Source organism: Trachypithecus francoisi, unplaced genomic scaffold (assembly GCF_009764315.1).
Source record: "Trachypithecus francoisi isolate TF-2019V2 unplaced genomic scaffold, Tfra_2.0 Lachesis_group15, whole genome shotgun sequence".
In the NCBI taxonomy this organism is placed as follows: Eukaryota; Metazoa; Chordata; class Mammalia; order Primates; family Cercopithecidae; genus Trachypithecus; species Trachypithecus francoisi.
This window is the reverse complement of record NW_022681460.1, coordinates 111975794-111984491: the sequence shown is the minus strand read 5'-3', so window position 1 is coordinate 111984491 and position 8698 is coordinate 111975794.

Sequence of the window (8698 nt, the reverse complement as noted above, 5' to 3'; positions counted from 1 at the left end):
CCCCATTTCTCACCCAGGCATCAGTGGCTCAGTTTTGTGACTGGCCTTTGCCGTTTGGTCCCACTGTGGCCTGCCTGTGCTCCTCACCAGGGGCCACTTTCGTTCTTGGCCCATGCTGCAGCTGCTGTCACCTGCCTCTGCTGTGTCTCACCTTCTTGGCCTCTTGGTATATGTCCTTTATAATTCGCCCTGCTCGCCCCTGCCTGGCTCTGAGATTTGATTTACTCCTGGTCTTCCCGCTGGCCTGTTTTTTGTTTTGTTTTGTTTTGTTTTGTTTTGCGAAGGAGTCTCGCTCTGTCGCCCAGGCTGGAGTGCAGTGGCCTGATCTCCACTCACTGCAACCTCCACCTCCTGGGTTCAAGTGATTCTGCTGTCTCAGCCTCCTGAGTAGCTGGGGCTACAGGTGCACGCCACCATGCCCAGCTAATTTTTGTATTTTTAGTAGAGGCAGGGTTTCACCATGTTGGCCAGGATGGTCTTGATCTCCTGACCTTGTGATCCACCCACCTTGGCCTCCCAAAGTTTTGGGATTACAGACCTGAGCCACCTCGCCCAGCCCCCTGTTTTTTTGTTTGTTTGTTTTTGTTTCGTTTTTTTGAGGCTGAGTCTTGCTCTGTCGCCCAGGCTGGAGTGCACTGGCGCGATCTTGGCTCACTGCAACCTCCAGCTCTTGGGTCCCAGCGATTTTCCTGCCTCAGTGTCCCGGGTAGCTGGGATGACAGGTGTGTGCCACATGCCTGGCTAATTTTTTGTATTTTTAGTGAAGACAAGGTTTTACCATGTTGGCCACGCTGGTTTTGAACTCCTGACCTCAGGTGATCCGCCCACCTCGGCTTCCCCAAGTGCTGGGATTACAGGCATGAGCCACCATGCCTGGCCTCTTCCCCTGGTTTTAACCTCTGTAGCTCCCAACTCCCATTCTCTGCTTTTTACCCTGGGTGGGGATGGACTCAGCTGGCCTGTCATCCTTTATTTGTGGCCCAGGTCCCAAGATAACTTTCAGCTCCGATACCAACTGACCATGAGGATGTCTGCACCAAGGAGGCCCTTGAGACCCTACCTGTCTTTGTGGATTATGGGGCCACCAAGGTGGTCACAGCCCTGGTTGGCTCCCAGATCCTAAGGAAAAGAGTGGCTTGCCGAGGACGGTGGACTGAGAAGGATAATCATAGCTGCCAGTTGTCGAGCAGCTGCTCTTCCAGGCATGGGGCCAAGCACTGTAGATACAGCACCCCGGCTCTCTACAACAATGTAAGTGTCCATTGTTAGCCCAGGTTTTTTTTGTCTTTTTAAAAATAGAGATGGGGTCTTGCTATGTTGTCCAGGCTGGCCTGGAACTCCTAGGCTCAAGTGATCCACTCACCTCAGCTTCCCAAGTAGCTGGGACTACTGGTGTACACTACTAGGCCCCATGCAGGGCTATCTAAAAAGAGAAGGACAAGGCCAGGCGCAGCGGCTCACACCTGTAATCTCAGCACTTTGGGAAGCCGAGGTGGGTGGATCACTTGAGGCCAGGAGTTTGAGACCAGCCTGGCCAACATGGTGAAACCCCGTCTCTACTAAAAATACAAAAATTAGCTGGGCATGGTGGCAGGCACCTGTAGTTCCAGTGACTTGGGAAGCTGAGGCAGGAGAACTGCCTGAAGCCAGGAGGTGGAGGTCGCAGTGAGCTGAGATCTTGCTACTGCACTCCAGCCTGGATGACAGAGCGAGACTCTGTCTAAAAAAAAAAAAAAGAGAGAGAGAGTAAGACAATAGATTTGACCTTCAGGAATGTTAGACTCAGCTAGGGATGTGGGTGGGGTGAGATGTAATCAACTGGACACCAGGGGGCTGCTCACTAGTGGAAGCCCAGGCAGGACTTGATGGTGTCCAGGAGGTCTCTGGAATCTAGGCTAGGGAGGCTGGCAGGATTGGTTGAATTAAATGATTATTTCTTAGGCCAGAAAAAAAGCTGTTTTCTCCCTTCAGTTTGTCTTCACACGCCAGTCACTTAGCCAGAAATAGGATTGCTCTGTTTCGTTCAGTGTGAGGGGGTGAGGGAGACTCATTTGTAAAGCAGGGTTGCTCTCAAAGAGCTCATTTTCTAAGTAAGGAGAGAGACAGAGGTGGGAGAGTTGCTAAAATGACCCTGGAAGCCGTCATCACTTGGCAAGAGAGCTGAGCAGAGTACTCACTCGCACAGTGACTGTTGCTTCCTTTAATTTCAGTTCCTTAGGCTCCATGAACAGCGTGCCAGGGACCCGATGTCAGGACTTGAGTGATTCAGAAGTCTGTCGAGGCTTGGTGTGGTGGCTTACACCTGTAATCTGAGCACTTAGGGAGGCTGAGTCAGGAGAATCTCTTGAAGTCAGGAGTTTGAGACTAGCTTGGGTAACATAAGGAGACCCTTGTCTCCGAATAATTAAAAAAATTAGCCAAGCATGGTGGTGTGTGCCTGTAGTACCAGTTACTTGGGAGGCTGGGGTGGGAGGATCACTTGATCCTGGGAGGTTGAGGCTGCAGTGAACTGTGATCGAACCATTGCTCTTCAGCCTGGGCAACAGAGCAAGACCCTATCTCAAAAAAAAGACTGTTGAGTGATCTAGGGAGTTATTTAAAAACTTCACTCTGTGCCGGGCGTGGTGGCTCACACCTGTAATCCCAGAACTTTGGGAGGCAGAAGCGGGTGGATCACGAGATCAGAAGTTCAAGACGAGCCTGGCCAAGATGGTGAAACCTTGTCTCTACTAAAAATACAAAAAATTAGCTAGGCATGGTGGCACGCTCCTGTTAATCCCAGCTACTCCAGAGGCTGAGGCAGAGAATTGCTTAAACCTGGAGGGGCGGAGGTTGCAGTGAGCCAAGATTGCGCCACTGCACTCCAGCCTGGGCAACAGAACGAGACTCCTTCGCAAAAACAAAACAAAACAAAACACTTCACTCTGGCCTCCAGGGAGCCCAGACAGCACAAAGTATCCTGGAGAAATGTTTCCCCTTTTGTGGCAGAGTGCAGGGACACGGGTTCCAAGGGCCCCGTGGAGGGTGCCTGCAGATGGCCATTCCCTAGGGCTGGCCCACTTCTCCCTCTAGGGATCCCTCCAGAGGCCCCATTGTGGGATAGACCTGGCAAAAGTATCTTAACAGTGGACCGTGGCAGTTTGGGAAATATTCGACAAGCACAAATAAGACAGGGAGGAGTAGTGGCTGTGCCATGGAAGGGCCTGGAACGCCAGGCTGAAGGGTAGTCATAGTTTGGTGGGTTACAGGCATCACTGAGAAGTGGAAGGCTGGAGGGAAGAAGCCAGGGAAGGGTCTTGGTGTCTCCCTGGGTAGAGGGTGAGCAGGTTCAGAGGTTTCTTTGGCTTCCTCGGGGCTTCTCGGCCACTAGAGAACCCCACTAGATCCTCACTGATGCGGTGTCAGGAGCACGGTGAGGGCAGAGGGCCGGGGGCATCGGCCCTCTGCCTGGCTAAGTTTTTGTATTTTTAGGCCGATGCCCTGGGCCGGGGGCATCGGCCTCAGCGCCCTCCTAGCCTGGAATACTGTCTCCCAACTCCCGGGCCCGACCGTGTAGTGAGGCCCAGAGTCCGCAGGGTCCCTTGGGCCCAGCCTCTCGCTCTGCGGCCCTATCTCTCGCAGGACTGAATCCAGGAGGCCACGCCCCCACTCTGCCCTTAGCCAATCAGCCATCGAGGCGGCTCCAGCAGAACCAGCCAATCACGGCAAAGGTTTGTGTCCGGCCCTCCTCCCCCCTCCCACCACGCCCCAAGCCGCACGGTTGCCCCGGCAACAGCTCCAGGCTCCAGTCTTTGAAACATTCCCTCTTACCCTTCTCTGGGCGTTGGTTGCCGAAGGTAGCGAAGACCACGGGGCTGGCCTCGGCTTCGCTGCAGACCTCAGTCCTCACAGCGCGCCCCGCCCCGGCACTGACTTCCTGGGTCTATCACCGAGATGCCGAGCCTCCTGCAGTCCTAGAAAGCATACGGCGCAGGGCCAGGGCCACTTCCGGCTCCAAGGACTGCCTGCCAATTTGCGGCACTGGCTCCTGCACCAGGGCTGGGTGCGCTCGCTGCACGTGCCTCGAAGCTGGAGCATCTTCCTAACTCCCGAGCAGTGGCCGACGGTGCTGCCAGCTGTCGTGCGGTACGGCCGGCAGAGAGCGGCCAGGAAGGAGACCGTGTCCTCTTCCAGGGGAGCAGAACAAACTCGCGGGCTGTGCGAGGCTGCTCGTGGCTCTGGAGTGCCTGTGGGACAGAGGGCGGCAAACGTTAACAGTAGGGGCTTTGCTGCGTTCCTCATACGTTCATTTTTCTTTTTTCTTTTTTTTCCCCAGAGATGGAGTCTTGCTCGGTTGCCCAGGCTGGAGTGCAGTGGCGCGATCTCGGCTCACTGCAGCCTCCGCCTCCCGAGTTCAAGCGATTCTTCCACCTCAGCCTTCCGAGTAGCTGGGACTACAGTCGCCTGCCACCATGCCCGGCTAATTTTTGTATTTTTAGTAGAGACGGGGTTTCACTATGTTGGCCAGGCTGGTCTCGAACTCCTAACCTCGTGATCCCCCTGCCTCGGCCTCCCAAAGTGCCGGGATTACAAGCGTGAGCCACCGCGCCCAGCCAATTTTTGTATTTTTAATGGGGTTTCACCATGTTGGCCAGGCCGATCTCGAACTCCTGACCTCAAGTGATCCGCCCGCCTTGGTCTCCCAAAGTGCCGGGATTACAGGTGTGAGACACCACGCCGGGCCTCACTCGTTCATTTTTCAAATAGGAAATGAATGTCTGCTAATTTAGCAAAGGTCCTTTGCTAAATGTTGAGTCTTAAGTGATGAAGATTCCAGATAAGACCCTTGCCCTCATGAGGTTCCACTGTGGTGGAGGAGACTGACAGACACATATATGGCACACACTTTAACTTCAAGTAGTGACAAATGCCAGAAAGAAATGAACTAGGTAAAGCAGGAGAGGACGGTCGTGCTTCATTGTCAGGGAAGACCCCTCCAAGGAGGGGACATTTAAGCTGAGACTGGAACGGTGAGAAGCCGTTTTACGAGGATCTGGAGTAAGAACCTTTCAAACAAAGGGAACAGGACAAATATGTGGAGGAGATTGGTGCCTAGGAGCTGAAATGACCCCCCGAACCCTCCCCACTCCACAACCCCCCCCCCCCCCCCCCCCGGTGTGGAGGGGAGGGGAGCCAGGAGATGAGGCTGCAGAGCTGAGACTTGTCAGGAGGCTGTGGCTTGAGGCTTCTCCCTGGTGTCCTGTGAAGATAGTCCAGCCTTCCTCATCGCATGCTCCCCTGGCAGCCTGAGACATGGGGTCAGGCGGGCTTCCTGCCTGTTGTAAAGGCGGCACCCAATGAATGGCCTGCACCTCAGTAACTTAAGACAGCGATTTTTGTGTCCTCAACTCACAAAGCCCTAGGCTAGTCATGAAGATGAACACAAATCTCACAGAGCAACCGAGCAACCACAGAGCTTTTCAAGGATTCAGGTGATCCTGTCATTAATGCCTTTCTCAGAGACTTAGTGAAGCCAGTGTCTACTGGTAAAAGATAGCTGGGGATGGGGTAGGTACACAGGTCACCCATGATAAGGCCACTCAACATTTCCATCTCTCTAAGGAAAAGGAGCTTTTGGGTTCCTTCTTTCCTATCATGCCACTTCAGCCATCTCAACCTTGTTAACTGAAGGCCACCATTGAGTCCAAATTTCAGCCAACCAATGGAGTAAACTGCTAAAAAGCCACCAACACCACACATGCTAACATTCAATTTGAAATCTACTAAATGCACCTATATCATTGAATTTGATTTCTCATTGTGTGTGTGTGTGAGAGAGAGAGAGAGAGAGAGACACAGTCTTGTTCTGTCACCCAGACTGAAGTGCAGTGGCATGATCACAGCTCACTGCAGCCTTGACCTCTCAGGCTCAAGTGACCCTCCCACCTCAGCCTTCTGAGTAGCCGGGACTATAGGTGCTCACCACCACGCCCCGCTAATTTTTGTATTTTATATTTCAGCTATGTGGCCCAAACTGACAACAAACTCCTGGGCTCAAGTGATGATCCTCCTGCCTCTGCCTCCCAAAGTGCTGGGAATACAGGCGTGAGCCACTACAGCCGGTCTAATCTTATCTCTTTTTATATTCTGTCCACTTTGGTATGCTATCCTTAGAATCCTCTTGCACCTGTTCCCCAGGTTTCTGCTAGTTTGTATTAACAAAGTGAATTATTTTAGTATATAAGCTATTTCCTCCTGGGTCATAATGTGTATCTTTCCCCCCTCTCTCTGTCTCTTGCACACACTTGTGCAGCCTTTCTCTCTACACACACATATAGATTCTGTTGAGACAACCCTAGTTGTTATGAGTTTCCTGGCAATGCAGCGCAATTATGGTGAGTTTTCAGGAGAATGGACATCCCCTTTTAGGTCATCTGCCCCTGGGGAGGTTATCCTAAGGTTTTCAAGCAGAGAAAGGCTAATCTATTCAGATGCTGAGGGCAAACTACTTCTACTGGTAAAGCCTCAGAGTGACTTAAGGAGTCAAGACTGTCAATTTCATCTGGGTCCAAACATATATCCCCACTTTGAGTTTCAGGATCACCTTCTGTGCCGGGGTCCAGCCCTAGCGTGGCCAAGGTACCCAAAGGGGAGAGGCAAGGTGGCGAGAGACATAAAGACACTAGACACAACATATAAGAGGACACAGACAAGACTGCAGCCCAGCAAAGGGCTGACAGCCCCGAATGATTTTTACTATAGGCTTATATAGTATTTTATAGAACATTGTCAATCAGTAGAGCATCAGGTGATTACATAATTATAAGTAAGTCATCATGATATTTTCAGAAGTTAATCAAGAACAGTTCTCTTCATGAAAGACGTTGTTTTCTTCTTTCTTCCTTGGTTACCTTTTTGGGGAATCTTGATCTTCTTTTATGAAACTAGATAAGCAAGCCTTAATGGTTACATAACAAAGTCTTATTTCAGACTTGGTGGCTCTTGCGGTTACAGGTGCTAAACAGGACTATGAAGTAAACCTGTGTGGCCTTGAGGAAAAGGTTGCAGGGACAATTACAGCAGCACAATTGTTTATAAGCTTTGACTGACGCAGCAGTTTCTTAAAGTGTTAGAGTGCAAAGTTATATTTTAACATTGATTGTATACTATGTACAACAATTTTCCTTTCTTTTGTTTTGTTAGGGCACCAAGTTTAACATCCTTGTCTTCTTTTTGTATTTCACAAACTCAAATCTTTTCATGGAATTAACCTTTTATTTATTTACACCATTCTTTCACTATATATATTACAATCCCCTGAATATGAAATAAGATGGAACTTACCATGACAAATTGTGCATATAATTCTTTCTGCCTTTAGGGGGATACCATATTTCCCTTTCTCTTATGTGTTCCCATCACATATCCCCACTGGCCATTAACCCATATTGAAGGGACAGGCCCAGGGCCAAATTTTCCGAGGGTAATGTGGTGAGATTTCTCTTCTATCTTTCCAGCTCATGGGTATTGCCTCGTTTTCCAGGATCTGGAGTGGGGGCGGGCAGTACTAATACCGAATGAGTAACACTCCCCAGACCTCACCGTGAATCCCCTCCAATAGTTGTCTGCATATATATGATCAACTGAATGCAAAGCAAAATAGCACAGATTATTCAGCAATACAGAGCCCATCAGCACCACCTGCTGCATAGGCCTTGGAAGTGGCCTTGCCAACATCCAGAGGGCTCTGAGCCTTGCTCAGGAGCAGCCTTATGCGATCAGGGTCCGGGCCGTCCCTCTCCTGCATGGCCTGCGCCACTTCTGTTTTATCATTTTGTTTTGTTTTCTGAGATAGAATCTCGCTCTGTTGCCCAGTGTGGAAGTGCAGTGGCACCATCTCAGGCCCCTGCAACCTCCACCTCCCAGGTTCAAATGATTCTCCTGCCTCAGCCTCCCGAGTAACTGGGATTACAGGACTGAACCACTACGCTTGGCCAGGATGACCGTCTTTACCAATCTGCACAGTAGCTTTCACGTGAGAAATGTGTTGGGACTGGGAATTTAGCTGTCATTATTCAGTGACTCTACAGTTAAGTTTTCTGTTTGATTTTCAGTGATGCTATTATGGCTATAAGAAATAAGTGCTGCTCTTAAGCTATCACAGAAGTTCTCAGGTTCTCAGACCGTGACTTGAACTGAGCTAAGGGATTTGGGCTTGCCATTTTCTCACTGTAAATGCTCAAGTGCACTCAAAATCATGTATCCCATCCCATGGTTGTATAATCATCATGATACATCTGTGGACACCGTAATGGCCGAGTGCGGCAGCTACTTCTTCCCACCAGGTACATGCTTTCATTGGCACTTCATAATCACCTGCAGGTGGCTGCTTGATTAATTGTGGTATCACCGCATGCCGTGGATAACCAGCGTCCTGTGATGGTTAATTTTATGTATAAACTTGACTGGGCCAAAGCATGCCCAGACAGCTGGTTAAACATTATTTCTGGGTGTGTCTGTGAGGCTTTCTCAATAAGATATTAACGTTTGAATTGGCCGAGTGAGTAAAGCAGACAGCTCCCAACATGGCTGGGCAGCAGTCATCTAGTATGGAATTAAATAGAACATCAAGGCAGAGGAAGGTTGAATTCTCTCTGCGTCTGAGTACTTGAGACCTGGGTACTGGGACATTGATCTCCTGGTCTTGTGCTCCTGATTC